This window comes from Calliphora vicina, chromosome 4 (assembly GCF_958450345.1).
Source record: "Calliphora vicina chromosome 4, idCalVici1.1, whole genome shotgun sequence".
Taxonomy (NCBI): domain Eukaryota; kingdom Metazoa; phylum Arthropoda; class Insecta; order Diptera; family Calliphoridae; genus Calliphora; species Calliphora vicina.
This window is the reverse complement of record NC_088783.1, coordinates 78,064,357-78,086,323: the sequence shown is the minus strand read 5'-3', so window position 1 is coordinate 78,086,323 and position 21,967 is coordinate 78,064,357. Positions and strand designations below refer to the sequence as shown.

The window sequence follows — 21,967 nt, the reverse complement described above, 5'->3', positions numbered from 1 at the left end:
AATGATACAGATTTCTTTATCAAATAAATAGTTCAAAACTAGTTTTTGGAGTAAATTTGCAAAATATTTCCTTAAAGAAAGAAAATATAGTTAACAGAGATACTTGTACATATAACTTAATAAAGTATTTCCTAAGAATTGCGTTGGTTTTTACCAAGACAATTTATTTGGACAATTTGTAAGAATTTTGTTGGAAATATTTTGGGAATAATGAAATTTTTTCTAGATTTTAGCATTGTTCAGTTTGTGTGTTACAGATCTTTGTATGTTTTTAGGTTATTTGTTTTTCGAATTTGTAACAATTGACAGCAAAAAGACGAAATGTGGGATACAAGTCACGCTTTTAAGAGGAAAAGTACACTAACACGTGCTATATTAGGATGTCCCTTTTTTCGTTGCACAAAAAATAAAGGAAAATCAAAAATGTGCACCAAAATATTTGACAAATCATAGTTATAAAAATAAAATCTGTGTAGCTTTTCAAATTTCCTGAAATTTATTAAAATCAAAATAGCTAAAAATCCATACTGAGTCAAACAGTTTTGAAATAATCAAAAATTACTTACATTTACTGTGGTACGATTTATTCACTGGACTTTATTACAGCTAAGTACAATTGCATGAATGAAGTACTTGTAAATAAGACTCAAACATAACTCATATGTATAAACATGCAAGTGCATGCATGTGCATGAGTTTTATAAAATAAAAATAAATAAATAACCTAAGTACTTGTATAATACGTATTATTTCTACCATTTGTTGTTTGCAGTAGTTTAACAATTTTATTTTTATTAAGTTGCTCTGTCATCATTGTAAGCAGTTTTGTTGCTACTGTATTTTAAACACAGTAGTAGTAATACTTTTTCTATTTATATAAAATCCCAGCTCATACTTGTGTACTGCAATTGCACAATTTCTTTTATTTTGTATTATTAATTTTATTAAAAAAAAGTATACAGCAGGATTTTCTAGGATTTTCATTGTATTTGTATTTGTTTTCATACAAACATTTGTACATTTAAGACAAGATAAACAAAACAGAGAGAAAAAAAAAACCAAATTGTTTACGAATACAATACATTTTATGTAGTTATAAACAGTTTTGTTATATTTAAAGATTATTATTGTCATAAACATATGCTGTCTTTTATCTCTTGGATTGTAGTTATATTTAGTTGTCTATTGTTTGAGAGCTTAAGTAAAACTAGTAAGAAATTATAGTCGATTTTATGAAACCCTACACTAGTAACGATTATATTTAGCATAAAATAACTTTTAGTGGAATAATTTTTGACATTCACCTGACAAGAATCTTCTTTTTACTAAATCGTATATGATAATTTTTTTTTTTATCATCAGTTATTTATTGTATCTTCATTATTTAATGAACTAACTATTCTTGAAGGTAGCCTGTAAGAAATTCAAATTTTAACCAAAGTTGTCTGACCTCAGCATAAAAATAAACACAATACAATGTTGAAATTTTAAGGACAACAAGTAAGATATAAATTCTTCACCAAATTATACTTTAATGTGCTGTTTTTCAATAGCGAACGAGTTCTTTGAGTGGAAATTTAACATGTGTTTTGTTATTGTAAAACAACAAAATACATGTAAAACGTCCACTCAAAACGCTCACTCGCTATAGAAAAACAGCAAATAAAATAAAAATTTTAAATAATTTTACGTAAACAAAATAAAAAAAAAAAAATTTCAAAATTTTATGGCTAAAATTATTTTTTAAATTTTTTTATTAGTGAAAAAAATTTTATGAAAAAAAAAATTTTTTGTTGAAAAAAAATATTTATCCCGATTGTACATCCTACTTATAATAAAATAATTTTATGAAAAATCGATGTCCATCTTTATATTTTTTGGTATAAAACTATCTTATCTTAATATTTAGTTGATCTACGTTTGTTTTTCACAACTTTATTGCATCAGCGGCTCAAATCAATGTCAAATCACTCTTCCTGGATTTGTTCCCATAATTCGTTCTTATTTTTCGGACTGAAACCCTCTAGCTTCCTCTTGAGCACTCCCCAAAGATGTTTCATTGGGTTAAGGTCAGGTGACTGCGACGGCCATTCCATAAGAGGTACTTTGTTGACAGCAAACCATGATTTGACATTGACAAGGGCGTTTGCATAGAAATTGGTTGATTCCATGAGCCGCAGATGCAATGAAGTTGTGAAAAACCAAGGTAGAGCAACAAAATATTAAGATAAGATAATTTTTAACAAAAAATATAAAGATGTGCCTCGAAAAGTTGAATACTTTTACGCGTTTCTATTATTTTTTCCAGTAAAAATATTGACTCTATACATTGTTAGTCATATAATGTATTAAAATATAAATGAAAATAGGAATGATTATGTTTTTTCTTATGCTGTATGTCTGATAAACAAAACTGCATATAAATGTTTTTAAACAAAACTAAATTTGACTAACATACTTAAAAAGTTTAAAAAAAAGCATTCGTTCCTATTATTTTTTCCAACACTGTATATATTATGTGGTGTCGCATTTGAAAAATCTAGAAATTACAAAAAGAATGACAAATTTATATATGAAAGTTTGCCACTCATGGTGAAGGGTATAAAAAGACATGTAGTTAAAAAAACTTACCACAAAAAGGCAACCAAAATTGTTAAAATAAGTAGGTACTTTTCTTCAATTTATATTAATTTACTAAAGTCTCAATTCAGAATTTATCAGCAATGTATACCACAACAGCATTTCCAACAAATCAAATTCTTTAACTTTATTTGAAATGAATGCAATCACTGTTGAATTAATTCACAGCAAAATGAATTCAATATTTGAGTGGTTAAATTTTAGTTAATTCAAACAAATTGATTGATAATATTTTTGCTTTTCTTTAAATCATTCACAATAAAAACATTTTATTAAAACATAAATAAATATAACAAAACCAAAAACTTATTCAGAAAAATCAGTGAACTTATTGTCCTTATTATGGAATATGTTCACAAAGCTGCTTTATGGGCTGCGAATGCAGCTTTTTATTTTCTTATAATTTTCAAAACTTCAATTAAAACATGTTTGAAAATAATTTGAAAATGAACTTAAACTAAATCCTAGAAATTTTTTTGTTATGCTTATGTTTTTAATGATTTATTTAAACGTTTAAGCAGCTAACATTAACATTGAAGCTGCTAAAGCTCTAGAATTTGAACAATCTAGTTTTCTCCGTTATGATCATTCATGAAGCTACTGGAAGGAAGATGGCGCTGTGTATAAATAGTGGCAAAGGTTGCCGTCGGTTTTTAGTTTATGATATACTTGTACATTATAAAGTGTGTAATATGCGTTAAAAGGAAGTGGCTTTTAAATTGTTGTGTAAATTTGAATAAATAAAGAGTTTTTACAATTTTAAACTACTAAACTGCTTTTATTTGCAATCACAAGTATCCGGTTTATTTAAATGAAATAACCACCGTTTTTAAAAGGTAAAAACGATACGAACGAAAACAATATATTGAAACTTATAAAGAGCAAATCAAATTAATGGTTTGCTCTTGATTTTTGAAAGATTTTGATTATGCTGGAAATGATTTTATCTAACCAACTTTGCGGTTAGGCATTTGAAATGGATTCCAGCGCTAGGTATTTTTTGTATTCAAGGGAAACCCGTCACAGTGTTTCAGTATAGCAGTTCGGCGGAAATTCCGACCATTCCAGCAGCTAAGGGTAGCCAGCCTTAGCGGTAACGGTAGCCAGCCTTAATTAAATGTATAATCTATAGAAATTATACACAAAGAGCTGCTTTGAATTGGAAACCTGCAATGACGTATAATGAGAGTCGGTCTGGACTTTTTTAATACAAATTTCGAAACGCCACGGTATTTCATTATGGACTTTGTTATAAATTTTAGCTTTTTGTTAATTTTGAATTCATTTTGTACATCCATTAATGCCACAGATGGGATCCAGTACATTTCCACAACGAGAGTGTCGCGAAAACCCGAAAACATCAATTCGGCATCGTTCTCAACAACTTCAAGCACTACGCCGGGAATTTTGACAACAGACCTCCATGGAAAGCGCCGGCAATTTCTTCAATGGTTAATGGAGCAAAGTGTTTTTTTCGAAAAAAGTCATCTTCTCCGTTGAAGCGCCTTTAGAAGCTATATAGAGTTGGTCATTAAATTTACTTTCATATCTATAATGATCGGGAATATACACATATGTATAGCTTATAGGGTCTCAAATGCGTATTATAAATATACCTATTTGTATGAACAGAAGTAAATTCTTAACATCTTGGTGAAAGAGATATAAGAAAAACTCAAATAAATATTCCTTCTACAACAATTTAATGACACTTTGCTAGCATTAAAATTTTGCCACAAATCTTATTTATTAGCACACAACAAATATCATTTAAAGATAACACATTTTTTTATTAACTATTTAATTGAACATAACTCTCAGTGTTCGCAGATTTATGAAGAGGAAATAAATACACACAAGAAAAGTATTTCAACACTAATTGGCTAAGTTATGTAAAGAAATGTGACTGTAAATGCCAGCAAACAAAATGATCATTAAAGAAAACGACACGATTTATTTGCCAAGGAAATTCAGCATTTTTCTCATATACAACTAATAAGGCTAATAAAAAGTAAAATAGGATATAAGTATAAGAAAGTATTCTTTATACTGCTTATAGAACTAAGTTGAGTTTTTATTTGGTATTTATTTTCTGCTGTTCGAATGACCATTAAAAAATTATGGTTGTGATGTTTGTGGTTGTTTATTTTTTGTAAATATAACGAGTGTCTGGAATGTAATCATAAATGCTTATAATCCGCTTAAAACATTATTTATTGCCATACTTATGTGGAGTTTAGGCAGTTACTAAGCAAAAATCTTATTGAAGCTAAAGAAATTTGCCAATACTTCAATACAAGTTTAATGTTTGAGGCCAGCAAAAAAAAAAACAGCAAAATTTACTACCCACACCTTGATTTCCGCTGCCACCCACCCATGCTCAAATAATGATGCTAATAAAGTTATAACAAGTGTTAAATTTATCTTCACCATGTTTGCACTCTCTCATTTACGAGTACCAAAACAAGTAGACAGATACTTGTGAATCATGTATGCGATACATGTGAAATCATAAGATACAATAACATGATTGTAGCTCAAAGTGGTTGAGTGGAAAAAAACATCTCTTACTGGGCTATTTATCTTTTTCTTTTTTTTTAGAAGTATTTGCTGTTCTAGCTGTCATTGGAAGTTGTAATGGTACGCCTTGACCACTGAATGACTGATCAAAGTAGATTTATTGTCATTGCATTTTCATGTAACTGGCTAACTAAGAGAACAAGTAGACTCTGCATGGATAAAGAAATGTTTGCTATTTCAAAGGTTTAAGTCAGGGAATGTAACGGTTATAAATGATATCAAAAAAGTTATTTTATAACAGTTATTTTGTGACTTTAATAATAAAAATCAATGTAAAACAGTTATTATTCAACGTAAAAATAAAAGTTCTCATGAAACTCTTAAAAAAAGAGTTTTAAATAGCCGTCACAAAAAATCTCATTTCAGGAGTTTAATTTTTTCCGTTTAGTTTATTTTTCCAGTTAGAAAAAAAACTCAATTCAGGTGTTTTATTTTTTCCGTCATAAAATAAAAATCATTTGAGGAGTTTTATTTTTACCTTCAGAATAAAAACTCATTTGAGGAGTTTTACTTTTCCCGTCGGAGAAAAAAACTCAGTTGAGGAGTTTTGCTTTTTCAGTCATAAAATAAAAGTCATTTGAGGAGTTTTATTTTTTCCGTCAGAAAAAAAAACTCAATTCAGGAGTTTTATTTTTTCCGTCGGAAAATAAAAGTCATTTGAGGAGTTTTATTTTATCCGTCAGAAAAAAACTCATTTGAGGAGTTTTATTTTCCCCGTCAGAAAAAAATCTCAATTCAGGAGTTTTGTTTTTTCCGTCAGAAAATAAAAGTCATTTGAGGAGTTTTATTTTTTCCGTCAGAGAAAAAAACTCAATTGAGATGTGTTATTTTTTGCGTTATAAAATAAAACACATTTGAGTAGTTTTAATTTTCCCCCCAGAAAATAAAACTCATTTTGTGTAAATTGACACCTAAAGCTGCCGCTGGTCAGATAATTACAATTTGTAAAGCCCCTTGCATTATAGTTGAATAAATTGTCATTAAAATAAAATCAAGTGGGATTTTAATTTGTTACTTTTTCAATCATATTATCAAATTGTTGCCGTTTTTTTCTTAAACAAATATATTACTACAAAGATTATAGCAGTTAGACTCAACAAAGAAAGATACTGAAAAAAGTAGAAAATAAACGAAACGGGTTTTATTTTCGACGGAAAAAATAAAACTCCTCAAAAGACTTTTATTTTATGACGGAAAAAATAAAACTCCTCAAATAAGGTGTCAATTTACATTAAATTATGACTTTTATTTTCTGACGGAAAAAATAAAACTCCTCAATTGAATGACTTTTATTTTATGATGGAAAAAATAAAACTTCTCAATTGAGTTTTTTTTCTGACGGAAAATATAAAACTCCTCAAATGACTTTTATTTTATGATGGAAAAAATAAAACTCCTCAAAAGAGTTTTTTTTCTTACGGGAAATATAAAACTCCTCAAATGACTTTTTTATGACGGCTATTTAAAAATAAACGTTGTTAACTGTGGAGTTGAGATCATTGTTTTAATATCACCATAGATTCTGGAAGATGACGCCAATACGAATCTATTGGTATATGACAATATAGGTTTCCGTTGACTTTAACATAGATAGTTTTTGATTGCAAATTTTCTGGATAACCGTTATTTACGGTCCCTGGTTTAAATAAAAAATCTTTACAGAAAATTAAAGTCATCCCACTGTTTTTGCTAATTTTGTGATAAGAGTTAGAACATAAAACTTCTATAGCAATTTTATGCATAAATACATGTAAAAGTAAATAATCTTAAGAATAAACTAATAAAACTGGTACTGAATAAAACCCATCTTAATCCCTTTTACATGTAATGCACTAAATCAACAAACACCATTATTATGCATTAAGTCATTCTCGCATTCATTCACTCATCCACTTAGACACTGAAAGACAGACATTCCAATCAAATGAAATCAAGTCTATTCATATCAATAACATGGTTTTTCGCACTGTGTATGATGACTCTTTTTTCAAAGTTATTGATGCTGGTACTTGCTGGTGTTATTACTGTTGCGTGTTCAAACGTTTGCAATATTAATTCTCGTACTTCGCATTTTATCTTTATCATCAAAGTTGTTATTGTACATATTATTGCTGCTGCTGCTGCTGCTGCTGTTGATGTTGCTGATGTTGTCATTATGATTTCAAAAGGAAAATGATTGCAATGATACTTCTTACTCAACAACAATATAATATAACAATGACAAACCAACCAAAATTGACAGAGTTAAGAAAAACAGCACCCACCCACACAATTTTAATAAATACAATAATATTTTTCATTTATACCCACATGACCAGAGCATTATCACCATCGAACTCCCTCAAACATTCGAGAACTACTATTGCAAACGATTCGATTTTCGATTTGGATCATTATTTACCGATTTATAGCCACTTTTATGATTTACTTGATTTTCATATAAAACTCTATATTTGGGTGAAAATATAAGTGATCACAGATGATCCTCCTTATGCCACTTTTATGTTTTATTTGATTTTCATATAAAAATAGATTTTTGGGTGATCACTGATGATCGTACTTTTTCGATTTGGAATATTATTTACCTGTTTATAGCCACTGTTATGTTTTACTTGATTTTCATATAAAAAATCGATTTTTGGTTGAAAATATGAGTGATCATAGATGATCGTCCTTTTTTGATTTGGACTATTATTTACTGACTTACACATTTTCAATTGTTTGATCGTTTGGGTTATATACAACTCCTATGATACTTCAACTACATCATAGTACTTCCTCTCCATTTCCAATCATTTCTTGTAGTTCATCCTTCTTGTTGTTTATTATACATGGCTGGGTGTTTGTTATTGCTCAACACAATAATGTCAATTCATATTGTATCAGTATTTATCTTGAGCAATAAGTGCAAATGTTTGAGAGTATTTTTTTTTCCTTTAACTCTACCTCTTTAAATAAATTTCATTACCCACATTGTTGTCAACTTATTTATTATTAATTTTTCTTCGTTATTCTTTTTTTTGCTTCTTTTAATATTTATTATTATTATTTTTTTGCAGAGATTGTTATAAAGTTAAAGGTCTCTGTAGTGTTTGTATAGTGAACACCATGTTCTTTATTTTTTCCTTTTGGAGTTGCTACAATGCCAGCAACTTTTATAAGTTTTAATTGTGGTAAAAGGTCTTTTGTTAATGTTGCATTATGAATTATTTTTTGTTTGTTCTTCAATTTCCAATTCATTTGAGTTGCAACATGTTGTTGCAGGTTTTTATCGTACTATTGATAAAAATAATAATAAAATTCAGGATTTATAATTGTTTGGATGGCAATTAAAGTTGATGGGTCCATTTGCACGGGTCTACATGTTGCAGAAAAAACAACTGAAGTAGTTAAGTAGTAGTTTTTAAAATAACGCAGGGGTTTCTCCAAGTAGAAGTAAGGATTGAGTAAGAAATTCCCATTAATGTCCTATTTATCGTAAAGTTTTTCAAATAAAATGCTTTTTTATCAATCGAAAAGTCAAGGGAATACTTATATAAATAGATTTCTAAAATATATCGAAGATTCAGTAATTACGGTACAATTTAAAAGGAATACTATTTTGAGAGAACTAGTACTTTCTTCATCTGTTCTTCCCAAACTTGACATATAAAGACATTTTTGGATGAATGAGTATGTTAACAAGCAAAATGGCTGTGTATAGGACTATGATATTTGTTGGAACGTATTTCCACGCCATCACCTCCAACAGGAAATTTGATAACAAAAACTCTCTATGTTAGAATCAATGGAGACCTATACTGTTATATACCAATTGATTCGTATTGACGTGCTCTTGCAGAATATGTTAAAATTAAAAAAAAACTCATTTGAGGAGATTTATTTTTCAATTCAGAAAAAAAAACTCATTTGAAGAGTTTTATTTTTTCGTTTATTTTGCACTTTTTTCAGTATCTTTCTTTATTGAGTCTATCTGATACAATTTTTCTAGTAATTTTCACGTCAGAAAAAAAACTCATTTGAGGAGTTTTATTTTTCCCGTCAGAAAAAAAAACTCATACAACACTCTTGCAGAATATGTTAAAATTAAAAAAACTCATTCGAGGAGATTTATTTTTCAATTCAGAAAAAAAACTCATTTGAGGAGTTTTATTTTTTCGTTTATTTTCCACTTTTTTCAATATCTTTCTTTATTGAGTCTATCTGATATAATTCTTGTAGTAATTTTCCCGTCAGAAAAAAAAACTCATTTGAGGAGTTTTATTTTAGAGTTTATTTTCCACTTTTTTTCAGTATCTTTCTTTATTGAGTCTATCTGATATAATTTTTGTAGTAATTTATTCGTTTAAGAAAAAAATAAGAATTTGACAATAGGAATCAAACAATAACAAATTAAATTCTCACTTGATTTTATTTAATGACAAGTTATTCATTTGCAATGCAAATTGTAAGGATTTGAGGAGTTTTATTTTTTCCGTCATAAAATAAAAGTTATTTGAGGAGTTTTATTTTTTTCATCAGAAAATAAAACTCTTATCATTCATTTTCTACTTTTTTCAGTATCTTTCTTAATTGAGTCTATTTGCTATAATCTTTGTATTAATTTATTTGTTTAAGGAAAAAAACAGAAACAATTTGATAATAGGAATGAAAAAATAACAAATTAAAATCCCACTTCATTTTATTTTAATGACAATTTATTCAATTGTAATGATCTGACCAGCGGCTAACTTTAGGTGTCAATTTACATAAAATGTGTTTTATTTTCTGACGGGAAAAATAAAACTCCTCAAATGAGTTTTATTTTATGACGGAAAAAATAAAACTCCTCAATTGAGTTTTTTTCTGAAGGAAATAATAAAACTCCTCAAATGACTTTTATTTTATGACGAACAAAATAAAACTCCTCAGTTGAGTTTTTTTTCTGATGGGAAAAATAAAACTCCTCAAATGAGTTTTTTTATGACGGCTATTAAACTCTTTTTAAGTGTTTCATGCGAACTTTTTTTACTACGTTGAATAATAACTGTTTTAGATGAATTTTTATTTTTAAAATCACAAAATAACTGTAGCAGGACGGCGCTACATGCCCCACAATGGGTACAGATGTGTCTAAGATTAACGTGCTTTCCTGCCTCGAAAGCTTAACACCACTGCGATCTCTTAACACAGATGGAGACAAAGCGACTATCATCGCCATTGTGTGAACTTGCAAGGAACACACAATTAGCAGCTTTTCGTAAAATTATTGCATGGATCAGATAGCTCGGGCTATCTAGTTCCTGTCATCCATAGCTAGTCAATCAGCAAAGACTTCATAGACTCCCAGCCGATATAAGTCAGCGACTAAGCAAATGGAGTCAAACTGACGTAATTCGAATCGGTAATAATGAATGGCTCTGTTGTTTCGGCAACAGCACCTAGTAAGGTTGTCCGATATTTACCACTAGCACAAACATCAGCCATTTAATTAACAGTATTTTACCCGGTTTAGATATTAAACCACATCCAGTACATGGATGAAGGGAACTCACCAATATACCAGTTAGGATAAGTCCTGAGTTCCAGATAAGTCTCCGGTCAGCTGCATGTTTAAAAGCTCTTAACGGCTTTAGGTTTCAAGGCACTGGTGTCACCACATGTATCCCTCCAAAATATAACATCAAGGTGTGAAGGGAACTCACCAATATACCAGTCAGGATAAGTCCTGAGTTCCAGATAAGTCTCTGGTCAGCTGCATGTTTAAAAGCTCTTACCGGCTTTAGGTTTCAAGGCACCGGTGTCACCACATGTATCCCTCCAAAATATAACACCAAGGTGTGGGACATCCCCATTATTATACATGTCACAAAGGGACCAACAATGGGTACAATACACATACTGCAATTGAACTCTGCTAGTAATTTCCTTGCTGGATTTTCTGAAGTTGCAAAGTCTTTGCCAATAATCAGCAAGTGATAGATCTAGTATCTAAGCGACAGAGTCATTAATCTCTACGATCCTTGCAAGTGTACTCATTCCAATTGCTGGGCCTATAATGTAAGTTCTGTATTGTTATATTTTGTCACTACTGCCTTTCCTAGATGTGGTAGACTCTCTCGCCGAATTCGAACCTCAATTTTCCAAGACTGATCAGAAGAGAATACTGTTACCACAGACTCGTTAATGCTATTGGCGGATGTGAGTTAATTGTGCTGAATATTAAACCGATATCAACCGATCAATACTATTCGTTCTAGTTTATAAAATTAGCTTCAAAATTAAGAGCTGTACTTTGATAACAATTTTTACTTAGACATACAGACATCGGACATATTTGCATTTCAGAATAACTTTCTTTGTCCATTGATATAAATTATGATGGATATTGATTTTCCATTGTGATTTCCTTCAATCTATTTATTTAGTAGAACTTTAAACTCTTTCAACTATAATATTTCTTAGTAATTGTGTTTATTTGTTGTTAATATTTCTTGACTTACTCCAGCCAACTCTTGCTTTCTTATATTTGTCTATTTGGCTGCATGTCTGTCTGACATGCCTGGTATATTCTTAAGGGAATTAATATTGTTCATTTTATTATTGCGTTGCGTTGTACATATTTTCTTTTTTGTATGATGTCTAGCAGGAGTATGTTTTTCTGCTAAAGTATTGATATTTATGACGGAACAGAAGGCGTTACACTTTATGAATTCTGTCGTTTTGTTGCGCCGTGTGTATTGTACTCATTATTGTTTGCTTGTTAAGACTTGAAAGTCATTGTCATCATTATGATTTCCTGTTTTCCACCATGACTATAACAATGTCCTGTTTTTTTTTTGGAGTTCTATACTGCGTAAATGCGTTGGTGTAGGTATGTTTTGTTCAAGAGAGTGGGTGTTGTAGTTGGGGTAAAGGTGTAGGTTTTTGTTATAGTTTCCTTGTTAAACAAGACCAGCAATAATCATTAATTTTATATTGCCTGTCCGGAATTTGTTTTAGCTTTTATTATCATTATTATTATTATTATTTGTAATTGATATTGGCTTTCATTATTATTATTATAACTTCTGTTGTATCAACTTGTACCCTTAAAAATGTTTGGTTACTATTTGCTTTATTGATTGTTTAGGTAGGTTGCTTGGGGTCTTTGATTGTATGTACTTTTCTGTAGTTTTCATTGAATTATTTATTTATGTATTTGTTTATGAATTATTCATTAGAGTCTGCTTTTTCTGTATGCATTGTATTGTGGTATTAATGAAATATAATCAACAATTAGCATTTTATCCACAGTTTTGTCATTTATTTAATTGCCTTTGACCATTAACAATATTATAAATATGTATTTGTATAATCATTCATGTGACAGTAAATTATAGGTTTTAGTTAGCCTACAAATACAAAGTGTTTATTGAGACAAGGAAATGTTTAAGAGACAGAAAAATATGCATGTGGGAAATTTCCAAAAACTATTAAAGTTACTCGAAATTTTAGTAGACAAGGTTCCGTCTGTAGCTACTCTTCAAGTAGCTCATTTGGGTCCATCCAAAAGTTGTTCCCATTGTAATATCCTAGAAGTAAACAGCAGGTAACTCAATCGACAATCATTGTTTCCGTCTGTAGCTACTCTTCAAGTAGCTCATTTGGGTCCATCCAAAAGTTGTTCCCATTGTGATATCCTAGAAGTAAACAGCCGGTAACTCAATCGACAATCATTGTTTCCATAGTGAACTAATCAGATTATCTGATTAATGAATGGTTGTATTTGGGAGTTATCGTCGAGAACTCCTCAAAGCACGAGAGGAAAGTGGTCTACACTTTCCCAATACTTTCTAGCTATGACAGCTTCTACAGTAATCGTTAAATGGTAGGCCCATTCTCATAGCACGTGTTCCAAATATGGAGTGCTCTGTAATAGTTGAAACAATTAGCTTTATCTGTATCTTCAGTATCCCATAATCTTCAGTAAACACCTACCCCTTTACCCCTCTTGGATCCATCAGTGTATACTCTCAGGTGCTATATAGAGAGAGGAGGGATAGAGTCCATTCTGCCACATATCCCAGTGACACCTTTCTAAGTAAATACTGAGAATATAGTTGTAGTTAAATTGATTGAAAACGAGTGGTGGGTACTTATAGTCACCAGGGGCGAACGCGATAGACTATCCTGATGTCCACAAAACGAATGTAACCGAAATTCTATAAAATTATCAAAAGTCAAACAAATTGGATATACAGAATCAGATAAATCATGTTATGCTCCATAAAATTATTGTTACGAAATTCCACTATCAATTTGAATTTAAAGGCTTTAACACGATTTCAACATCCACCAGCTTTTGTATATATTGTCAGCATATTGCTGCCAACATTAACTGTTAAAGCTGCTAACATTAAGGCTAGAAATAGAACATTCTAGTTTTGTCCATTAGATAATTCATGAAACTTCTAGAATATGGGAAGTAGTAGTCAGTCAGGTGCTCTTAGAATTAACATCAACTGTATTACTAGTGTAATTTTGGACATTATAAAGTATGTTTTAAGGTTTGTAATAAAAGTCTGTGTATTAAAAGAGACTTACTATTGAAATTCTTATATAAATTTAAATAAAATAAGAGTTAAATAAATAAAGAGTTACAAATTGTATACTATTGATCGCTTTTATTTGCAATTAAAAGAATATGGTTTATTTAAAATAACTAAACCACCGTTTTTAAAAGGTAAAAATGTAACAATATATTTACTATTCGGAATAATTGTGTAAAACTGCATGTCAGAGGATGGTCCTGGAATGTAGTAATCAACAGTGCATATTCCCATAGTAGTCTAATATTTAATTGTGTCTTACCAGAACTCGAGACTCCAGGGTTCAGCCTCTCAGCAGAGTTGAGAGCTATTTGTATCACCGCTAACCAGTTTAGTATGATAAACAAAATGGATTAAATAACAGCTTTAAATATTCAATTGATACCCCCAATACCCCAATTAGTAACCGTTGCCCTTTTGCTAGAATAAATGACCATTTCTGCCTTATTAGTCCTGTTCTGAATGTTTAGGTTCCAGCATAATATTCTTTCTGGAATGATGCCAATGTTATTTGCAATATCCATGATATTCAGTGTACTCAGTGATGAATCCATTCAACACAGTATTGAGAAATTTACCAGATATTAATACCGCGACATTGTCAGCATATGCGACTGATTTGATCCGACTAAAACAGCAGTGTATAGTACTTATCCATGTAGAGTATATATTTCCGACTAAGTGGAAATATACCTGGTCTACACAGGTCAATCCCATGCACTTCCATAACATTTAATGCAATTGCACTGGACCTGACATTATTAAAAGCTCCTTCTACATGTCAGAAGTCTACAAGAGAATACTTCTTACGACCCTTTAAGTGTATACTCCCTTATGTTGGCCTAGACCGGGCAAAGACCGACTAACTGGGACACTGTCTCCACTGACAGGCATCTACACAGGTCAATCCCATGCCCTTCCATAGCAGATGGAATTGCGCTGGACTTGACAGCTCCTTCTACATGCAAGAAGGCTACACGAGAATACTCTATACGACTCTTCAATGGAGCCTACTAGTAAAGAGCTTTTTCCTCAGATCTGCTCTTAGTAAAGGCATGTCGAAAATTTTTGTTTGTATAATCATTCTAAATTAGTTGACATTCTTTACTACTTCTGCGGTAAATTCTTCAGAAACTTGCCTTATTAAAAGTAAGCATAACATAACAAATATGTATGTACATTTACAAAAACAAACCAATTCAAAAGTTTTACCTGAAACTTAAAAATAAATACTACTTATACATGATAATAAATTCAAGCGATTTTCTATTGCTCACATTTTAAAGCTACAACTCTCCCACACTACTCTCTCCATGGTCTTAATTCCCTATTCCCATACCCGAACACACCACTCCAAGAATAACTAAACAATTCAACTATTGCTGTTGTCGTTATAATCCACTTAAAACTCTTATGAATATTAATACCCACCAACCATGTCGATACTTTGGCCAATTGTTTTTGGCGCTAATGCATACTTAATCATTTAAATTGAAAAGAAATACTCAATAAGATACAAATATAATCCCGTTGAAAAGCATATTACAAGTGAGAGTATCAAATAAGATTTTGCTTTAATTTTTTCCTCATCTTTGCATTTGTTGCCTCAAACAAACATCCCCCCAACTCATCAGCTTCGGAACATCAACTAACCTACACCCACCCTGCTCTGCTCTTTTGTTCGTGCAACAATAAAGATTCATTAAAAATTCATAAATGTGCTGAAAAGTCATCAATATTGTTACGAGCAGAAAATGCTTACAAATTAACATTAGATGAGTTGGGCTGAACATTACAAGGCTATGGGGACAGTATATAGGGGGGAAGTAATTAAAATTCATAAATTCAAGCAATCATTTTATAAATATTTATTAACTCAAACTAATTTGGAAAAAGACTTTGCTGCAAAAAGAAAAGATTTTAAACTGTTTAAAGCTACATTTTTATTTTTCACTAACTTGCAGTAATTTTTCTAAAAAAGTGTTGCTTCCATAAGTTGATTTTTTATTTTTTATTTTAAGGGAGTAACTATGACAATTTTTATTTTCCATGATTGATGTTGTTCTGCAGAAAAATGACAAATTGACTTTAGTTTTATAGAAAGTAAATTAACAACAAAAAAAATCTTGAAAAAAATACCATTAGGGATCATTTTCCCAAAGTTGACAAAATATTGCTGATGACAATGAGAAAGTTATAAAAAATAAATTCAATTGACAAATTGTTTTCCATCAAGAACAAAAAAATCACTTGCTACCATTTGATGATGACACATTTGTTGGGTATTTATTATTAATCGAATGCAAATTTTCAATTTGTTAATGTTAGTAAAATGACAAAAAAAGATTAAAGAGATTAATAACCAGAAAATCGGGTTCAACAATTTCCAAACTCTTTCTCATACATAATTTGAATTAATATTATGATTACTGTTTTACAAAATTCTTTATCTTAACTCTTTCTTTCATAGTTTTATAATCAAAACAATTGCATTTTTACTTTAATTGAGATTCATATATTATGAAAATTAAGAAAAAATAAAAATACAGCTAAAGGTTTTTATGGAAGAGGTGGTTAGTTTATTAACCACTATGGCGATTGACTTTAAAACTAATTATGATAAACATTTTCGTAGCATATAACTTTTCTGAACAAATCAAACGAAATAACTGAGTAGGTGAGACATTCTCCAGTTTTTTTATATCATTTGGTATACCCCCACCTTTTGTGTAATAAACCGGATCTTCCAATAGACAACTTTTTCACTATTTTGGTCCCACCACAGCAGTTTGGTTAGATAATCCGAATAATCCGAATCAGAGCCCCGAGTACCATCATCAGATCGACATGCTCAATTTAATAATTCTCTTCTTAGTCGGGTTCAATACTGCAGACACATTCCCTTCCAATTAAATATCTTCAATTTAATGTTCATTGAACATTCATCGTTTTAATGTGCTTGACTACATCTACGTCGGTGTATAGCTCGTACAGCCATTGGTTCATTCTAATTCTGAATCCATCATCAATGCGTATAGGGCCGGATAATTTTCCTCTCAAACACTTCCAACAATGACTCATCTGATATTTACATAATTCATGTTTCAGCACCATAGAGCACCATGCCTAATAAGCCAAAAGTAACATCTATTGCTAAGAGTTATTCCAAATATCCGTGGTTTTAATTTTTGTTTCTTGCTATATTTTCTCCTCTCATTGCTTTAAAGGGGTGAGTGAGGTTTGCTCATATTTTGAGGTGCTTTGGGTATTTTCAGCTCCATTATGCAAAGCCGAACGATCTTTGTAGGAATACCAAGCTCAACTACGGTAAAATAAAACACTTATCTTATCGGGCTATCAAACGCAGCTTTATAGTCGACGAATAGATGGTGGGTTTCGATTTATTTTTATTTGATTTTTTCCAACGTTTGGCGTAGTGTGAATATCTGATCTATGGTGAACTTACCAGGTCTAAAAACGTAGTGATACTTTCCAATCAGGTCGTTAGTGTATGGCTTCAATATTTTACATATTACGCTAGTACACGCGGCATCCTTACAAAAAAACAGAACGTTATGTTGAGAAACACATTATAAAAAAACTATTTCAGTCACAGTGGTTAGTAATCTAACCACTCTATTACTTACGTTATTTAAAATAGATTTTAGTATAAAATATTACCTTTTTAGCACAAGCCAACCAAACAAATACTAAATAACAAAGTAACACTGAATTTGACGAACAATAAACACCCTGACCTTTTTTATTGAAAGCGGGAAAACAACTTAGAAAAACTGGGATTTACAATATTTTCAAATTAATATATTAATCTAACCAGAGCAACCTGACCTCAATGTTTTTCAAAAAAACTTAAAGAATGATTTAAAAATATTTAATTGTTTAGAAAAATACCAACAGATGTCACTAAAAATTGTTTAAAGACTCTAGAAAGGGTGGTTAGAAAAGTGACCACTAAACCGGAAAGAATTAAAACTAAATATTTTGGAATTTTAACTCATTTTTAAACTTGAATATAATCTTTTTGAAGGAAGTGCCATTCCTCTGAAGGTCCTATTACATGTTAATAACCTTGTAAATTGTTTAAATGTATTCATTGGCCTAAATGTGTTACATTCGGTCTTTTAAATATCTTAAACTTGATTTTTTCCATTCTATCGTCGAAAGTTGAAATTTTTCAATATGTGTTTTAAACTGAAAATGATCATACATATTTAAGGTGTTTAAATTTGTAAACATTTCTTCAGTTTAAACCAATTTGTATTCACACCTTTTTTAATTTGCAATTCTACATATCTGTGTGTATTTGTTTTTCTGTTTTCTTTTTTTGTTTTGTTATACAAATATATTTGTTGGTTTCCATTATTACTGTGCGAATAATGGCAAAAATATTTTCATTTATATTTAGTAGAAAACCAAAAATGCCATCCACTACACTAGCACACGACAAACGCATATTACGTATGTACGTAGCTCTACATACATATGGCAAGTACGACACACACCATTGGTTGACAATAAAATTGTGGTTTTAAATTTAATTACAAGGTTCAATGCAAGCAAAAAAATTCCATACAAACACATTCTTTTATGCAACATATATTTACACACAAACGCACCCACTGTCAAACAGATAGAGTGCTATAATCATTGTAATGGTAGTAGTAGTGAATGACTAAAGTCAATTCAAAACCAAAACCATCAACACCTTTTCATGAATTCGAACTATATTCATACATTGATACATACAAATGCAATCATGTTATAAAATAATTCATGTAGAATAGGGTAACCTGAATTTCACCGTTGTCATGGGTTATGTTGGTTTTGAGGGAAATCGAACGTAGTCAAAACGCACTATCTCGGTGGCCATTTCATATAATCACTACGTGAGACGACTATGCCCACAATTTTATTTTTAAATATAGCTTCTTTGACCCAAAACTCGAAACTACAAATGTTATCCGATTTTGCTCAAATTTTCAACATTTGGTTTTTAGATGACGAAGAACAATTGGGAGCATGGAAAATCCTAAAAGTCCTAACTAAGTACCATCCTAATGTAGAAATATTTTCATGTTGTGTGAGTGTAATTGCATGTGTATTTGTAATGGTTTACAATTACATTTTCATTTTAAACATCAACATGATTATCCAACAAAATGTTCATTCATCACCAATACTTGATTATCGTAAATGCAAGTGCGAGGGTAGTACCAAGCTATATGCATTTATATAATGCATAAGCTAGAAGAGAAGTTTTATGTTGGAAATCGAACTCAGCCATTCTCTGGAGAACCATTTATTAGTGAATAGTGGTCGCTTGGTGGCATTTACAAACGAAACTGTTCCAAAACGTTCTTTCGTTTATTGGTATTTTCTAAATGTTGATGTCGAACTAGCAATTTTGTTCTTCTTTCTTTTTATGGTTATTACAACAGTCGGTTCGAGCCTGAGGAAAAAAAAGAAAGCCAGCTATTCATTTCTTCTGCATGCTGGCGCCAATTAGAGACACCAAGTGTTTTTAGATCTTGTTTCACCTGGTCATTCCAACGGAGATTGGGCCGCTCTTTGCTGCGAGGCCCATCGGTGGGTCCTTCTTTATATGCCTTTAGAGCTGGAGCGTCATTATCCATTCGCCAAATGTGTCCTAGCCAGCGCATTCGTTGGATTTTAATGCGCTTGACTACATCTACGTCGGTGTATAGCTCGTACAGCTCTTGGTTCATTCTAATTCTGAATCCATCATCAACGCTATAGGCCCGGACAATTTTCCTCTCAAACACTGCCAACAATGACTCATCTGATATTTTCATAGTCCATGTTTCAGCACCAAAGAGCAGGACGGGCAAAATGAGCGAGTAGTACAAATGACTACTAAGCCCAAAATAACATCTATTGCCAAGAGAAATTTTTGTTTCTTGCAATATCTTCTCCTCTCATTGTTTTAAAGGGGTGGGTGAGGTTTGCTCCTATTTTAAGGTGATTTGGATATTTTTCAGCTCCATTTTGCAAAACCGAACGATCTTTGTAGGTATACCAAGCTCAGTCATCGAACGCAGCTTTATAGTCAACGAATAGATGGTAGGTTTCGATTTCTTTTTCTTTGGTCTTTTCCAAGGTTTGGCGTAGTGTTAATATCTGGTCTATGGTGGACTTATCAGCTCTAAAACCGCACTGACACTTTCCTATCAGATTGTTAGTGTATGGCTTCAATATTTCACATATTACGCTAGAAAGTATTTTGTGTGCAATGGCGTGGAGAGAAGACTTAGTTGGTGCAATGGGTAGGGTCTCCTTTATTGTGAATAGGGCAGAGTACACTGAGGTTCCATTCACTTGGCATATATTCTTGAGACCATATTTTGCACAAGAGTTGGTGCATGCGGTTTACCAACTCTTCGTGTCCGGTTTTAAACAGCTCAGCGGGAAATTCTTCAACAGGGCTATAGCTGTTTGTATCTCAATGTAGTCGGGCGGTGGTATGTCAATGCCGTCGTCGTTTATTTACGTTTCAGGTATGGAATTTTGATTTGCGGAATTGTTGACTTCATCGCCTGGCAAAATCTTTTAAAAATGCACCTTCTACAGCCTCAGTGTGCTTTGTGCGTCCGTTTCTAGATTCCCATACAGGAAGATGCTCCGCATTTAATTCCTTCAGTTTGACGCTTTTTTTTTTAAATAATTTCCGGGTTTCATTCCTGTCGTAGTGCCTTTCTTGTTCTAGTTTCTGTCTGAACAGGCAACGCTCTCCCTACACAACTAGGTTGCAGCATTCCTTTCGGCTTGCGTAGCAGCTGGCTGGGGGGTTGCTCTTTATGCATCATTTTTTCTGCAGTGGCATCGCGACACTCCTGGTCGTACCACTGGTTCCTTCGATGTCGATCGTTCCTTTTACATAAGTAGTTACGTGAGTAGTTATTTTAACTCGTACATATACTGACCCTTTTTGACTACAATATGACTGTCTGATAGCTGATCCAAGGTAGTCAATACATTGGATTCACATAGTTACCGGTTACATGTTCACCTAAAATAGTCAATGAAAAATACATAGACAGCCCAATAACCGATTGCATTTAAACAAGCCTTCTTCCGACAACTCTCCAATTGATTACTTCAGTTGGGTAAAATTATTAAATTTAAAAGTGCAGAACAAAAAAAAATTAAAGTGACTAAACCCTATATTACTTAGAGACAATATAGTGACAATTGACTTCACGTTAGATTACCTGGGGTGTATAAAGTAACCAATTAACTTCTCTCTGTACTACTAAGAGCTCATACGCGTCAAGTGACCTAAAATACACACAGCCTCAAAAGTGAGTAAATACCCGCGAATTTTTTGATTTTTTTAGGATCATGAAAATCATTATAGTCCGACTTAAATTTTTTTTCACAACCGAATATATTATTCAACTCAATCTCCAAAAAACCGAAACATTAAAATTTTAATCGATGAATAAATTTTTTTTTTTGTTGTATACTCACTTTTGAGGCTCACTGTATATCAATTGAAGTTACTCAAGTGATCAGACTTGCCTAACTGCTGGTATATTGGACGACCCTCGCTCACATAAGCACAGAATGTGTAAAGCGTGTTAAATGTATTGGCAGTTGTTATAGCATTTGTAAAATAATTTTACATGCGGTAAATTCAAACAACATTTTACTTAAAAATACTTAAACAGAAGTTATAGAGCAACATTTTTGGAAAATAAAACTAAATTGAACAAAAATCCTCCCAAAAAAAAACACTTCAAAGAGTAATTTAAGTGCAATTATTTGAATGAACTCAAGAGCAACAAAAGCTTTACTAAAACAGCAACTTAAAGTGCTGCTAACTATTGTTGCATACAAATCAGGTGCATGTTACTGCATGCTGTTTAACAAAAAAACATTTCAAATTTCTTATGCAAATGCAGCAGACATTTGAAAATACCAAAAAATAAACTTCATACTCAAGGAAACTAATTGAATTAATTTAAACTATTTGTAAGTATGTGTAAATTTGAGAAAATGTTTCTCAGAATTTTCAAGTTTGTTGCTCAATTTGTTAATATTACATTTGCAAATGACTAAAGTCTATAGCTACTTGCTATTTTGTTTAATTTTTGTAAAATTTTGTTGGAATTTTAAGTTTTTCCAAAGAAATTTTC

At 31.3% G+C, this 21,967-nt stretch overlaps 1 protein-coding gene across 1 annotated transcript in view; it reads left to right on the top strand.

Moving 5' to 3' along the window:
- Positions 1 to 21,967, top strand: part of NetB (Netrin-B) — a 287,222-nt gene that overhangs the window by 247,586 nt on the left and 17,669 nt on the right. The gene's annotated exons all lie outside the window — the stretch shown is intronic.